General features: G+C 40.8%; 1 protein-coding gene across 12 annotated transcripts in view; it reads left to right on the top strand.

The window, feature by feature from the left end:
- Positions 1 to 13,350, top strand: part of FGFR2 (fibroblast growth factor receptor 2) — a 171,967-nt gene that overhangs the window by 99,069 nt on the left and 59,548 nt on the right. The window lies entirely within an intron of this gene.

Below are 13,350 nucleotides of genomic sequence, written 5' to 3'. Positions count from 1 at the left end.
CAGGAAGTGACTTTTCTAAACAGTGCCTCTTTCTACTCTTATCTATCAGCCTATCTACCTTTGTCATTCTCTTCCAGACATTCTATTTTGTTCTCACATCTCACTCACTTTTCTCTCCCCCCCCCCACTCCACTTAGTCCTGTGGAATCTTCAGTTGTGGAGAAGCTGGCTGGGTTTGTCTTGTGCAGACTGATTTTGGTATACTGCAAACTGTGGTGGTTCCCCACTCTTGCCAGTATTTCTTGTGTACTGGGTGGTGGAAGTTTGGGAATAGCCCAGCCCACTGTTGGTGTATGTGATTGTTTTTTAAAGGACAGGGTCTTGGCAAAATTCAAACTTATTTTTAACCATGTCAGTTCCTTCCCTGGGAGGGCTGCTGCTTTAAGAACCAAGGAAGTGGAGGGTGTTGCAGAACTGTAGGTAGTGTTTTTTTTTATCAGCTCTTGGTTCAGCTGAAGTGAACTAACCTGGAGACTAAACCATTTCTGTTTGAACACTTGTTTAAACAATGTTTATTGAAGGTGCAGCTCCAACGGCTGCCAGGAATTATAGTAAATGGCGTTCCACATGACTCCATCCTGTACGGAGCAGCTGCTGAAAGAGTGCAACTAAATTATGCTCACTCACTGGGGAGTAGGTGTGTCCATAGTATCTAGCAAAGAAGGAAGCAGAGGGAATATATTCCATTCTCTGCAAGAATACTCCCCCCTTTGGTGTATAGGGCTTCAGTGGATCACTTAAACGAGATAAGTGATAAAACTTTTCAAATTAAGCTGTCTAAAAGCCTGTAATAATAGGACCACCATACCGTTTCTGGTTTCTACTACTGGAAATGTTAATCTATTTTGTTTAGCCTGAGCAAATATTTACCAGGAGCCCCTTGCCTCATCTTCCTCATCTGAGCTTTTTCAATGCCTTGCATTCAGGAATATTCTGCACAGTTTATTTTTCCTGGCAGCAAGTATTAGTGACTTGCATGAATCAATGGAATGGTAATGAGAGTTATGTCATTTATTGCTATGTCTGCTACTTTCATAGAGAATCATAAAAGTAAACAGTAAAGCCAAGTTTTTCCACCATGATGAGTGGTTTCTGAGTGGTAAGCTGCCATCGTGGGGCCTCTTGTTTCTTCTTCTTTTCCTTCTGCATAAGTGTTCCTTGCATATAGTATTTGTTATTAACTCTCCTTTAAAAATGTGTAGGCTGTGGTTGCAGTATGTTAGAATTAATGCTTTTCAGAGACTACACAGAAGCATTGGGTGTAGTGCTGAGTATTTGCTCGTATCAAGTGGAATCGTGGTAAACTTTTTCCTGAGTCCTCAAAATAGTCCAGGGTATAAAAGCTAGAACAGAGTCTAGCACAGGGAATGAGACCAACATAGGGAAGGACTGACATTAGAAGTGAGCAGATTTGTAGTTTTGGATCACAGTTCCCAGGAATTCCGAGAGCTGTAGTCCAAAAAACGCAAATCCACATACCTTGCAGTGGAACGCATTATTCTCCAGTCCATTGCCGATGCTGGAACTGATAGAGGACTTGACTCACTAAATCCCCATTGATTTAGTGGGCCTACTCTAGGTATGACTTGCTGCAGGATTTCAGTTACTATCTTCTAAATCCCCCAAGTGGAAGAATAGTTATTTATTAAATTTACATTCTGTCTTTTTGTGGGACTCAAGGCAGCTCAGAATAAGGCACAAATAAAAATGGCAAAGGCTATAGACAGCATTATAAATATTTTATAAATATGAACATAAAGAAGATATTTTGTTTTATCTTTACCATATAATCAACAAGTGAACAATTGCTCTATAATGAGTGTACATGGGTCACAAACTGACTTTCAGTCAAATATAAAGCTTCTAGGAGCCAGTCTTGACTCGGTAAAATTACCTCAAAAAGAAATATGAAATAGAAATAGTCAGATTTGAAATAGATGATCTGGAGCAGGTTTATATTTTGTTCTTGCATGTATCTACCTTGTTCTCTGGAAGTAATCTATGGGAAGTTTGTCTGTTTTTCTTTCAATTGTGATCAGTATTCTAACTTGATGTAATCACATACTGGCTGAAATCCTGTTGTTTAGTGTAGTTGCACTAGAGTAGGCCCAAAAAATCACTGAAGATTTGGTGAGTAGTGAGTGTACTTCACTCACTATGTGAAGTACACTTCACATAGGTCTTCAAGGCGAAATATGAACAACAAAACTATCCTAGGTTGAGACTTTACCTGAAAGTAATTTGGTTACTTAGATAGGCCCTGGGTGTGTTCTGGTAGATCAGAGAGAAATTACCAAGAATGTATCTTATTTTCTCCTAACTGAAATTGATTGCGGTACTACTGATGAGAGAAAAACAAATACAAAACAAATAGAGTGCACTAAAGAGAAATAGCAGCCAATGTTTTGAAGGGTTTTTTTTTTTTTTAAATCCCTAGGTTTTGGGATAATAAATAAATGTAACAATCTTTGGGACAGTACATTGTAACCTAGTTACAGAGTTTGGAATTGTAATCAATTTTGGAATCTTGGCGCAAAAGTCAAAACTTTCTTAATTTTGCTTTCTTACACTTCCATCTTTTCCATGTGCTTTTAAATTTTCTCTGACGGAACAAGAGGAGAGGAAGCTGATAGCTGAACAGCAAGTCATAGAGTAGTGGTTTCAGATATTAATAGCAATGGTTGGTGTTAAAATGGGGTGATACACTTACACTAACATGTCTGTATAGCATGCTATATTGAAATTTGTTATGGCATCATGAATGTTGGAGTTTTCCCAGCAAAGCTCTTGCCAAGGAGTGACACAATACTATATTGGAAATAGCAGCTATTAATTTCCCCGTAACAACCTTCAAAAGCTTAAATCTTTCATCAGTTCTGTGCTAATAGCAAAACATGGAGGGTTACATTTGAAGGTTATATATCCTAAATACTCTCAGCTGTTGGTTTGGGTTTGTGAACATAGCAAATCCATCACAATCTAAGAATTTGCTGTAAGTGTGAAAAACTCAGTGTTGAAATAAAAGCAGAAAATTCTTAGTAGTTGTTGTAACAGACAGCTTTAGGCTGAAGACAGAACTGGTCTAGGAACTTCATATTGAAAAAAATGGTATATTAGATATTTTAGCATTCAACATTTCCATTTTTGTTATGATAAACATAAAACATCTGGTTCATAAGAATGTGAGTGGTGTCTATCTGTCTGTTTGAGGTGTCCGAAAGTGGCAGCTTCCTTTGTGTTAGCCTGTAGACCTGTAGCATTTTTGCAGACTACACATATGAGCACAACTGATAGTAATCCTGCCTTGTGGATGTATACATTCCTTTCATATAGGCATCCTTCAGTCTCAAGAGACTATGGTAACATGCTCTGAATAGAGGTCTTGGAACACCATCTAGTGTGGCTGAGAAGGCCAATTTGAGAGTGACAATCCCTTTCACACGGAAGATAAATACAATCTGTCCCTTGTCCAGCTCCCTGATTTTGCTGGTTTCGGGACTCTCTCTTTGCCTCAGCCTGCTGGACGAGTGCATCTTCAAATTGGGAGAGGCCATGCTGCACCACCTGCCTCCAGGCTGAACACCCAGAGGTCAAAGTTTCTCATCTGTTGAGGTCTATTCCTAAGGCCTTCAGATCTCACTTGCAGATTTCCTTGTATCACAGCTGTGGTCTCCCTCTGGGGTGCTTTCCCTGCACTAATTCTCCATACAGGAGATCTTTTGGAATCCGACCATCAGCCATTCTCACAACATGCCCAAGCCAATGTAGACGTCACTTTTTCAGTCATGTATACATACTAAAAATCCCAGCTCATTCTAGGACTACTCTATTTGGAACTTTGTCCTGCCAGGTGATACCAAAAATGGGTTGGAGACAATGCATATGGAACATGTTCAGCTTCCTCTCCTGCCATGCACAAAGGTCCTGGACTTTAATTATTCCTTTAATTATGGCACATATAATGTTTTCAGTTTCCATTCTGAAATCTATCCATTTCTATTGCAGTATGCACAGGGGAAAAAAACCTGCACCCCAAATTACCACTTTCAGCCATTACATCATTTTAAAGTTTTCAGAAATGCTATAACCAGTAACACTCTCTGCTCTCGTTGTCTCGGCAGCTAGTGTCGACCTCTGTATTATATGCCAGGCTCTCTCTTCCCCTCTTTCTGAGCTCAGATATGTTATTGCCCATTCCATCTCTGTTTCCAATTCAACAACATAATGGTGGGAAAAGTGGTTCAATTTCAAGTCTGCCTTGATCCTAATGTATCAGATAATTGGAGTTCTGGTGCTATGAAAAAGCACAGCAATTGTTCCCTATTTATTTTTGCCAGCTCATTTCACATTTTATGTACCTGCTGTTCAGCAGCTGTCCTTGGGATCTTTTCATTTTCAAGATGGTTTTTGTTTGGATAGAATGTCTCCATTTCAGCCTCAAGTAGGATAGGTTGATATGTTTTTAAAAGATCTATATTACTATTTGGGCTTTTTTAGTTTTTGCTGTTTAGGTGGTGTTTTCATTGCCTGTATACATCAGCAAAACAACCAGTAACCATGTTTTATTTCCCATGTTGGTAGACGCCATGTGGGCAACCTTTGTTCTGTGGGCATCATGCAGCCCTGGGGAGTTTATGTAGAGATGGCACAGTTCCCCCGCCCGTCATTGTGACCAAATGTAAGCTAAGGAAAAGGGTGCATGAAGAATCATCTCCATGGCTTTATCAACAATTAGCCAAACAGTCATGTAGCTGGCTGCGGGTGGTATAGTGACACGAGGAAGGTGGTTAACCTCTCCCTGTATACCATACCCTTTATGCCAGTATGTGAGTATGTTTGATTTGTGTGCATAGGAACATGGAGAAACTGAGGAATTCAGAGGGAGAAGGACAATGGGGGAAATGGGAGCATAGTTATGGGTTACAGAGGACACCAATCGTGTTTGCACCCATGGCTGTCCCAGAAATTGTCCAGCATACCAAATCTTCTGCCTCTTGGGACAAAGAGGTTGCTCACCGCTGATGTCACGTTATTTGGTTCTTTTTCTTTTTCTTTCCTTCACTTGAACTTCTGAGAAATTTTAGTCCAGGTTAAATATGATCAAATATGGATATATGGTCAGTATCTGACCATATATCCATATTTGTCAGGAGTACATTGCAGTTGGGAATCTAACAGGTTTAGGAGGTATGCTCAAGACTGTAGCTAGACCATCTGGAAGTTACTGGTACTTAATAGACAGAAGTAAGGAGATTAAAGAGCAATCAATCCTAGATACAGGACAATTTTTTTTGTGACTGTGGAGAAATTCAATCAATGCAGAATTTACCTCCATGCAATTCATGCCCCACAATGTGTACAAAAGAAGATCTAGCAAAAGGTCAGAATATATGTCATAAATATCCATACTTTTAAATTGGGCAACATTTACAAATAAGTAAGTAGGTAGGTAGGCAAGCAGGCAGGCAGGCATGCTGAGTAATCCAGGGTTGTATTCTGTGATTGTGATAATCAAAGCATGACCATAGGAAGAATCCTCTTCCCAAAATTTTCTGCTTCCAAGAATTGTGCCCTGACATAGGTAATAGTCATAATTTGTATGTGAGCGGAACAACGCTCTATTACATTTATTATAATTAGTGCCTTACAGAAGAGAAAGCTATAAAGAATTTGGTATAGGAGATAACTTCTATATTGGATACTGACATGCTCATGCAATATAATATGCGCTGAATGCAGGCTTTTTGACTAAACCCCTTAGCAATCCATGCTTGCCAAGAGTTTACTTGATACAACATTGTAATGTAGTAGTTCAGATTAAGCAGCCGGTGGACTACAGCTACAGTCTGGTCAGATGTGAGGACATTGGAAAGATTACTTTTGGGGGCTACAAGTCCCAGAATCCCCCAGAAAGCATGTGGGCTAAGAGAATCTGGGCATTGTAGTCCAGAGGGTTCTGAACTGTGGTTGGGAACATGATCCCAGGCAAATCCTGATAGTGTTGCCAACTTTATGGTAACCATCCCACTAACTTTCCTGCTATTCTACTAGTTTTCCTAGTAAGCATGTCCTAAGGACTGAACACATTTGAAAGTGGATTTCTTACTTGGTTTTGGAGGCAGATGGTAGCTGATTTTGGAGACTAGTGATAATTATCCCCTGATAGATATTATGACAAACTAAAATTCATCATAGTTCTTATAAGAAGAGGATGCTAGTAACACACGAAGAAGAAGCACACAAGAAGAACGGTGAGAGCATGTGAACATACACCATTATCCCAATGACCAAATCCCATGGCTTGGTCATTGCCTTTGATCTGAACGTATGAGAGGCTATTCAAAGGAAGTCTGAGCTTTATGACTATATAGAGCAGTCAGCTGCACATCGTGCCTTTCTAGTGGATCTGTAGGTTTGTTTAAGGTTAGTGCAGGGTAGATTGTACAGCTGAACAGAAAGAACATCTGAACGGTGTGTGTAAGGAATTATGTGTCTCCCAGCACATTGGAGCAGATCTCTTTTCCTAAAGCCTCTGCAAGGTCTCTCTGATAATAAAAGTGTTTCATTTGTTTCCAGGAATACCTAAGGATAACTTTGGTAGCATTCCAAATAGATATTTCAAGGATACGTAGAGCTTCACATAATATTCCACTAACCTTTTAAGGAACAACAGTGTCACATCCCTTGTGAGTGTAATAAAGCAGAGTGGATATCAGAATAAATATTCTCCCAAGATTTTGTAAAATCTCTGCCAGATGGGTGCTCCAGCTCCCAGATAATTATATTTATCATTTTAGAAAGTGTGAACATGATTAGCTAAAGATGCAAGAATGTGGGCTGAATAGACTTATAGGTTTTGTCACACAGCCATCAGAATCATGTCCCTGTCATAACTGTTGCACCCACACAAATTCTTCTAATTCTGTATTGTTCATAGGTACCGGTGGTCATTTGTGAAACGTATGCTTCACTAGTGAGCTATAGTTCTTTTCTTTAATGGAGGAATTCCACATTGTAATTGCTATAGCAATGCATGAAGAATGTGTATCTTTTAACCTGCAGTTTGAATGCATGGCAGAATGTTGTACTTTCACAATGAGAGCTGAACTTTGGGGGATGTTTATGTGCAACGTAGCGAGAAACAAAATCCTCATTTGTCATAATGAAATATACTAATCACTGTGGAGTCACAGTGTACAATAAGTTGAATATGTATGCACTTCCACTCAAGTAGAAACATGTGCTGTACCTTTGGGAAAAAGTAATACAGCAATATCGTTAGCAAAGTCATTATGCCTCTGCATTTGCACACATATATGGAAATGAATCCATGGTGAGGGTAGCAGGACCATGCTAGTTAATTCAGGACTGTACAGCAAGGAGATAGCGATTCAATTCTGACCAACACTAACCATGTTGGGAAAAATATTAAGTACAATTTACTGTATCTTCTGCAAGTCAAACAAGATTTTGGGGGGAATTGCAAATTATTTGGCAGTAGGCAATTTTCCATCCAGTAATATGATTTCATATGAGAAATTAGGCTGGTTATTAAACTTCCAAAGGAAGCCTGTGTTTGTCTTCCAGTGACCAATGAGTAAAGAAAACTTAACTGAAATGCAAGGTGTTGAGCTGAGTAAAAACACATGTTGTGATGAATAGATATTGTTGGACACTCAAGGAAGGTCCATCTCTGATAACAGGTTTACTGTATTGCTTAGTCTGACTTTTAGTGGTCAAGCTAATCTTTCCAGTCAACTGGGAAACTGAGATCAGAACTCATAGTTTGAAATGGGTTTGCAAAAATGGGTTTGGTTTGTTGTCTGAATTTATGATTAATTGTAGCAACTTTTCCTCTATTTCCAGAGGCCACAGATTGTAACACCCAGAGCAGGATGAAAATGGAACCAGACAAGGAACTGTTACTTGTCTGTACATTTAGAAGCTCAGTAGTTCTGAAGTAATGATTAGTGCAAACTGTGGCTCACATGATGTAAAAAAAAAAAAAAGAACGGCAGTTCTACTGCAAGTGTTTTGAGACAGGCATTTTTTTTCTGATTTAAGAATCAGGTTTTCACTGATCTTATCAGAATTTTTCCCCTTATTCAAATGATATTCCTCTTGTCTTATTTTGTAGCAGGTTTTATTTGTTGTTATTGTTTCAACTTATATAACACCCCATAGTGCTAGAGCATTCTTTGGGCTGTTTACAACATAGCTGTGCAAGGAATGCTTTACCCCACACAAGCTGGGTACTCATTTTACCAACCTTGGAAAGATGGAAAGCTGAGTCAACCTTGAGCCAGCTCCTTGAATCCTTTGGGATCGAATTCAGTTCATGAGCAGAATCTTGACTGCAGTACTGCTGTTTAACTATTGCTCCGTGGGGCAGTGATTTTCTTCCTTCCAAGTTCCCTTTTTTCCCCCCTCCCAAAATCCTTTTGTTTTGTTTCATTTTGATTTTTGCCACATGTCCTTGGAGGTAGGTTGGAGGTTTACTGTTATTGCACTTCCTTGGCATTTTAAAGCGAATGTACCACAAGATAAACAGTAAGCAACAGTTGTTTTTTTAAAAAAGAGTGCTGTGTACATCAGTGGTGGGCGTGGTGGCGCTGCGGGCTAAACCGCAGAAGCCTGTGCTGCAGGGTCAGAAGACCAAGCAGTCGTAAGATTGAATCCACACGACGGAGTGAGCGCCCGTCGCTTGTCCCAGCTTCCGCCAACCTAGCGGTTCGAAAGCATGCAAATGCGAGTAGATCAATAGGGACCACCACGGGTGGGAAGGTAACAGCGTTCCGTGTCTAAGTCACACTGGCCATGTGACCACGGAAGATTGTCTTTGGACAAAATGCTGGCTCTATGGCTTGGAAACGGGGATGAGCACCGCCCCCTAGAGTCGAACACGACTGGACAAAAATTGTCAAGGGGAACCTTTACCTTTACCTATGTACATCAGTGGCTTCTTGCAAAATCATGGGATGGAGGCACAGTTTGTAGAGAGCTCCAAGCAAACACTGGTCATAGTGGTAAAGTTGCTGAAACACCTGAGACTAGTTAGCAGACAAGTCCTGATAAAATATGGGATCTCGTGTCTTGTAGGGGAGTGGGAGGAAAGACACAAAGTGGTGCAAATGTATGCGGAAAGCTTTTTCAGTGACGACTCGTTGCAATTATTGGGACTGAAGTTTTGACTCATGGATGTTCAACTAATATCAGTGGGTTTACTCTAAGACTGTGTCCTTTGATATCACTTTGACTGCTGTGGTGCCAGTAATTAGAATTCCTCACTATAGAACTGTACTATACTCGTTTCACCTGCACTGGTAAAGCTGTCTAGTAGAGCAGTGGTCCCCAACCTTGGGCCTCCAGGTGTTCTTGGACTACAACTCCCAGAAATCCTGGCCAGCAGATGTGGTGGTGAAGGTTTCTGGGAGTTGTAGTTCAAGAACATATGGAGGCCCAAGGTTGGGGACCACTGTAGTAGAGAACTTTTAATTCCTCAGCAAATTACTGTTTCCAATAGAGATGGGCATACATGGCTGGCTTGGCGGATTGTGCCAGTTCATTTGTCAGTTGAACAGGTGTTTGGCGCTTCAAGGCCCCACCTCTTCTGGCAGGCTCCCATTAAGAGGCAGTACCTGGAGGAGTCAGGGCAGGGAAGCCAGGTGGTTCATGCCCCTCTCTAGTTCCCTGGATTCTATAGTATGTAGGCATGACAAAGTGCTATCATGTTGTTGCAACTGTAGTTCAGATACACTCTGTGTACACTTTTAATCAGGGTTAAATTAAGTTATTCTTTTGATAAATTGTTGAGGTTTTTATGTTTCTAATTAAATGCTGATGCCTTTTTGTCTGACTTGGTGCATCTCAGATTGTGTTCCATGAAAAGAATGGCATAGAGAAGCTCTCTTTTAAAATACAGAACTGAAAGTGCTGCTGCAGTTACCTTTGAGCACAGATGAAATGCATGTAGCTCTTCCAAGTTGAAACTTGCAGTCTGGCAGGGAGGTTTGCTGTTGTTGACTCACTCTTTACAGGAGCAAGGGGAAGCCTGACATACTTACCTGAGCACTGGAGGGCTGGGACATGCTGAGGCAAGGGGGAAGGCAGGCAGGAATCCACACTTGGTGCCTTGCCTCTAGGTATTTGGATAAAGTGAGAAGGAAGAAATGTTCCTTCAAAGCAGTGAAAAGCCTGACTGTGGACTTTACACCCAGCATGGGCCTTTGGCAGCACATGGATAACTCGTTCAGAGAGAGAGAGAATTTACACAAATTGTTTAGGGCTAGAGGCTGTGTGCTTTGCTGTTAGTGACTGTCATGGCTTATCAAAGGCTTACAAATATATATATGCAGGTGCTGTTACTTGTTGGATGAATGCTGTCATATTTGCATTGCACCCTTTGGATCATTTAGATCCCTAGTTCCTACTTTCCCTGCCACTACATGCCCATTTGTTCTCCAGTATCTTGTTTATTTTCTCTGTCATCCTCTGTCATCATGCCAGGTCTGACATACACTATGGAACTCTTTCTTTCTTTCTTTCTTTCTTTCTTTCTTTCTTTCTTTCTTTCTTTCTTTCTTTCTTTCTTTCTTTCTTTCTTTCTTTCTTTCTTTCTTTCTTTCTTTCTTTCTTTCTTTCTTTCTTTCTCTCCCTCCCTCCCTCCCTCCCTCCCTCCCTCCCTCCCTCCCTTCCTTCCTTCCTTCCTTCCTTCCTTCCTTCCTTCCTTCCTTCCTTCCTTCCTTCCTTCCTTCTGAATTCTGTGCTTTCAAGCAACCATTCCCAACGGGCCATATGGCCCCCTGGAGAGCCCCTAGCACATTTGAATGGGACCACAGACAGGAAACAACTCTTCACTTACCACCTTAGAAGGTTTGTTATGCAACTTACAGAGTTCTGATTCGGCCTATATTTCTTTTATATTTTGATTATGGCCATGGCCCAAAAAAGAAAGTTGAGAATGGCAGCCTTAGAGCAATCAGAAAATATTATGTAGCCACTATAATGTACTGCCAGAAAAATAAAATGGCTTATACTTTGGCACATACTATTATTTAAACACTTATTACCTTTAAAACTGTATAGGCTTGAAATCTAAGGGAGATATTTCTAGGGTAGGCAACTTTACAGTCCTAGCACTCTGCCATCAATATTATGAAGTAGGATTTGTTGATATAGTCCACTGCAGCAATGGGCTTAATTGTGGATCACAGACTTTTTACCCATAAGGTCCCAGGTTCAGTCCATTTGCAAATAGATACACTGAGAAAAAATTTCATGTCTGGGCATTTTTGGGAGCTGTTGCCATGTTGTTGTCTTTGTTGTTGTTGTTGTTGTTGTTGTTGTTGTTGTTGTCGTCGTCATCATCATCACCACCACCACCACCACTATCATTATCATCATCTTAAAATTGCAGAGTTGGAAAAGATCCTATGGATTACCAAGTCCACCCTCTGGCAAGGAGGCACAGTTGAGAATTAAACTCCTAACCTCTGGCTATGTAGCCAGAGACCAAAACCATTGTGTTATAGGCAATACAGAGCTAGATAGGCTCAGTGGTATGACTTCATAAAAAGCAGTTTCCCATATTTTTTATTCTCGTATTCTGGAGGTTTTTCTTCCTCACGTTTCGCCAGTCTCTGTGGCTGGCATCTTCAGAGGACAGGAGTCAGAACTCTCTCTGTGTTCAGGCCAAACAGCCTGAAAAACCTACAACAACCATTGGATACCAGCTGTGAAAGCATTTGAGAATACAAACATATCCACCTTTGCTATATGGTACCGCTTTATGGACCACTTAGTATATCAGCTTTTAAGGCCACATGACTTACTGACTGGTTCTTAAAGTCCTGTGTTTCACTGTTGTACACATATTAGAGTAATTAAGGAAGGGTCTGCAGAAGAAATATACAGTGGTGCCTCGCTTAGCGATGTTAATCGGTGCAGCAAAAATTGCTGCTAAGCGATTTCATCGCTAAGGGATTTTAAAAAGCCCATAGAAACGCATTAAAACATGTTTAATGCGTTCCTATGAGCTTAAAAACTAACCTTATACGAAAATCCTCCATTGCGGCAGCCATTTTCGGTGCCTCTAAAGCGAGGCAAAACAGCGGGCGACCATTTTGTTTACCCAGCGGCCATTTTGGAACCGCTGATCAGTTGGCTGAAAATGGGGGCTTTGCGATGATTGCTTCCCTGCGATCTTCGCAAAGCGAAAAAATCCCATAGAGACCATTGCAAAGCGATCACTCTTGCGATGGCAAAAACTCTATCGCAAAGCGATTTTATCGCTATACTGAGCAATCGCTATGCGAGGCACCACTGTATATGGAGAGTGTAGTCCTATTGTGCTTGGTTTAGACCAGTGGTTCTTAACCTTTGTTACTTGGATGTTTTTGAACTGCAACTCCCAGAAAACCCAGCCAGCACAGTTGGTGGTGAAGGCTTCTGGAAGTTGCAGTCCAAAACTCCTGAGTAACCCAAGGTTAAGAACCAGTGGTTTAGACCATAATGCCTGCCTATGTGGGATGGAGACTGCTCCATCCATTTTGCCTGCAATTGTGGTGCCATAGAAGTCAATCTGCTTTCCTTCAAGTCTACTTAATTTGGTATCTCAGGGTTGTATCTTCCAACAGCAGCTGGCAAACTCATCCCATAGGTCAGTGTCGAAGGTGATAGGACTTGTATGACTTTCATCTCCTGACATTCTTGACTAATCTGCAACTTCAAAAAAACATAGTGGTACATTGCCAGGAGGAATTTACACAGAATCTAGAAGAGCTGCTTCTTTGTAGTTCAAGCTCCAGCCTTATCTAAGATAAATTGGGTCTTGCATTTTACATTCTAGAGAAGTTCTGTTTTATTCTGCTTTCAACCCAAGAGGGAGAGAGAGAGAGAGAGTTTAAATAGGAAAAGGTCCTTCAGTCACACTACTCATTGTTATGCTTCCCATATTCTCCCTCACCCAGGCAAAGCTCTTCTTGTTTGTTCAGATGTTCTAAAGCTCTGGCTTTTGCCTGTGCCATATTAGGGATCATATTGGTTAACTCTAAAGATTAGCAGGGTAGACATTACAGCCTCTTTTCAGCAAAGACACATTTTGCTCTGGGGAAGCTGATGAAATGCACACTATGGCAGTCCAACAATAGCTTTTTTTTTTCTACACGAAAGGCAGACTGGTATTAAGACCATTAGCCAGTGATGACAACCAGGCATTTTAAAACAAGAGCATTCATGTCATCTACTGCCAGTTTCTGAGTGGCTGGTGTTCCATTGTATCTTTTAAACCTCTGATGTGCATACTTTAAAAGAATATTTTGATGCTGCTTTTGCAAAACTGGGTGCCAAATT

This window comes from Pogona vitticeps, chromosome 3 (genome assembly GCF_051106095.1).
Source record: "Pogona vitticeps strain Pit_001003342236 chromosome 3, PviZW2.1, whole genome shotgun sequence".
Taxonomy (NCBI): domain Eukaryota; kingdom Metazoa; phylum Chordata; class Lepidosauria; order Squamata; family Agamidae; genus Pogona; species Pogona vitticeps.
This window is presented reverse-complemented; position numbering and strand designations above follow the sequence as displayed.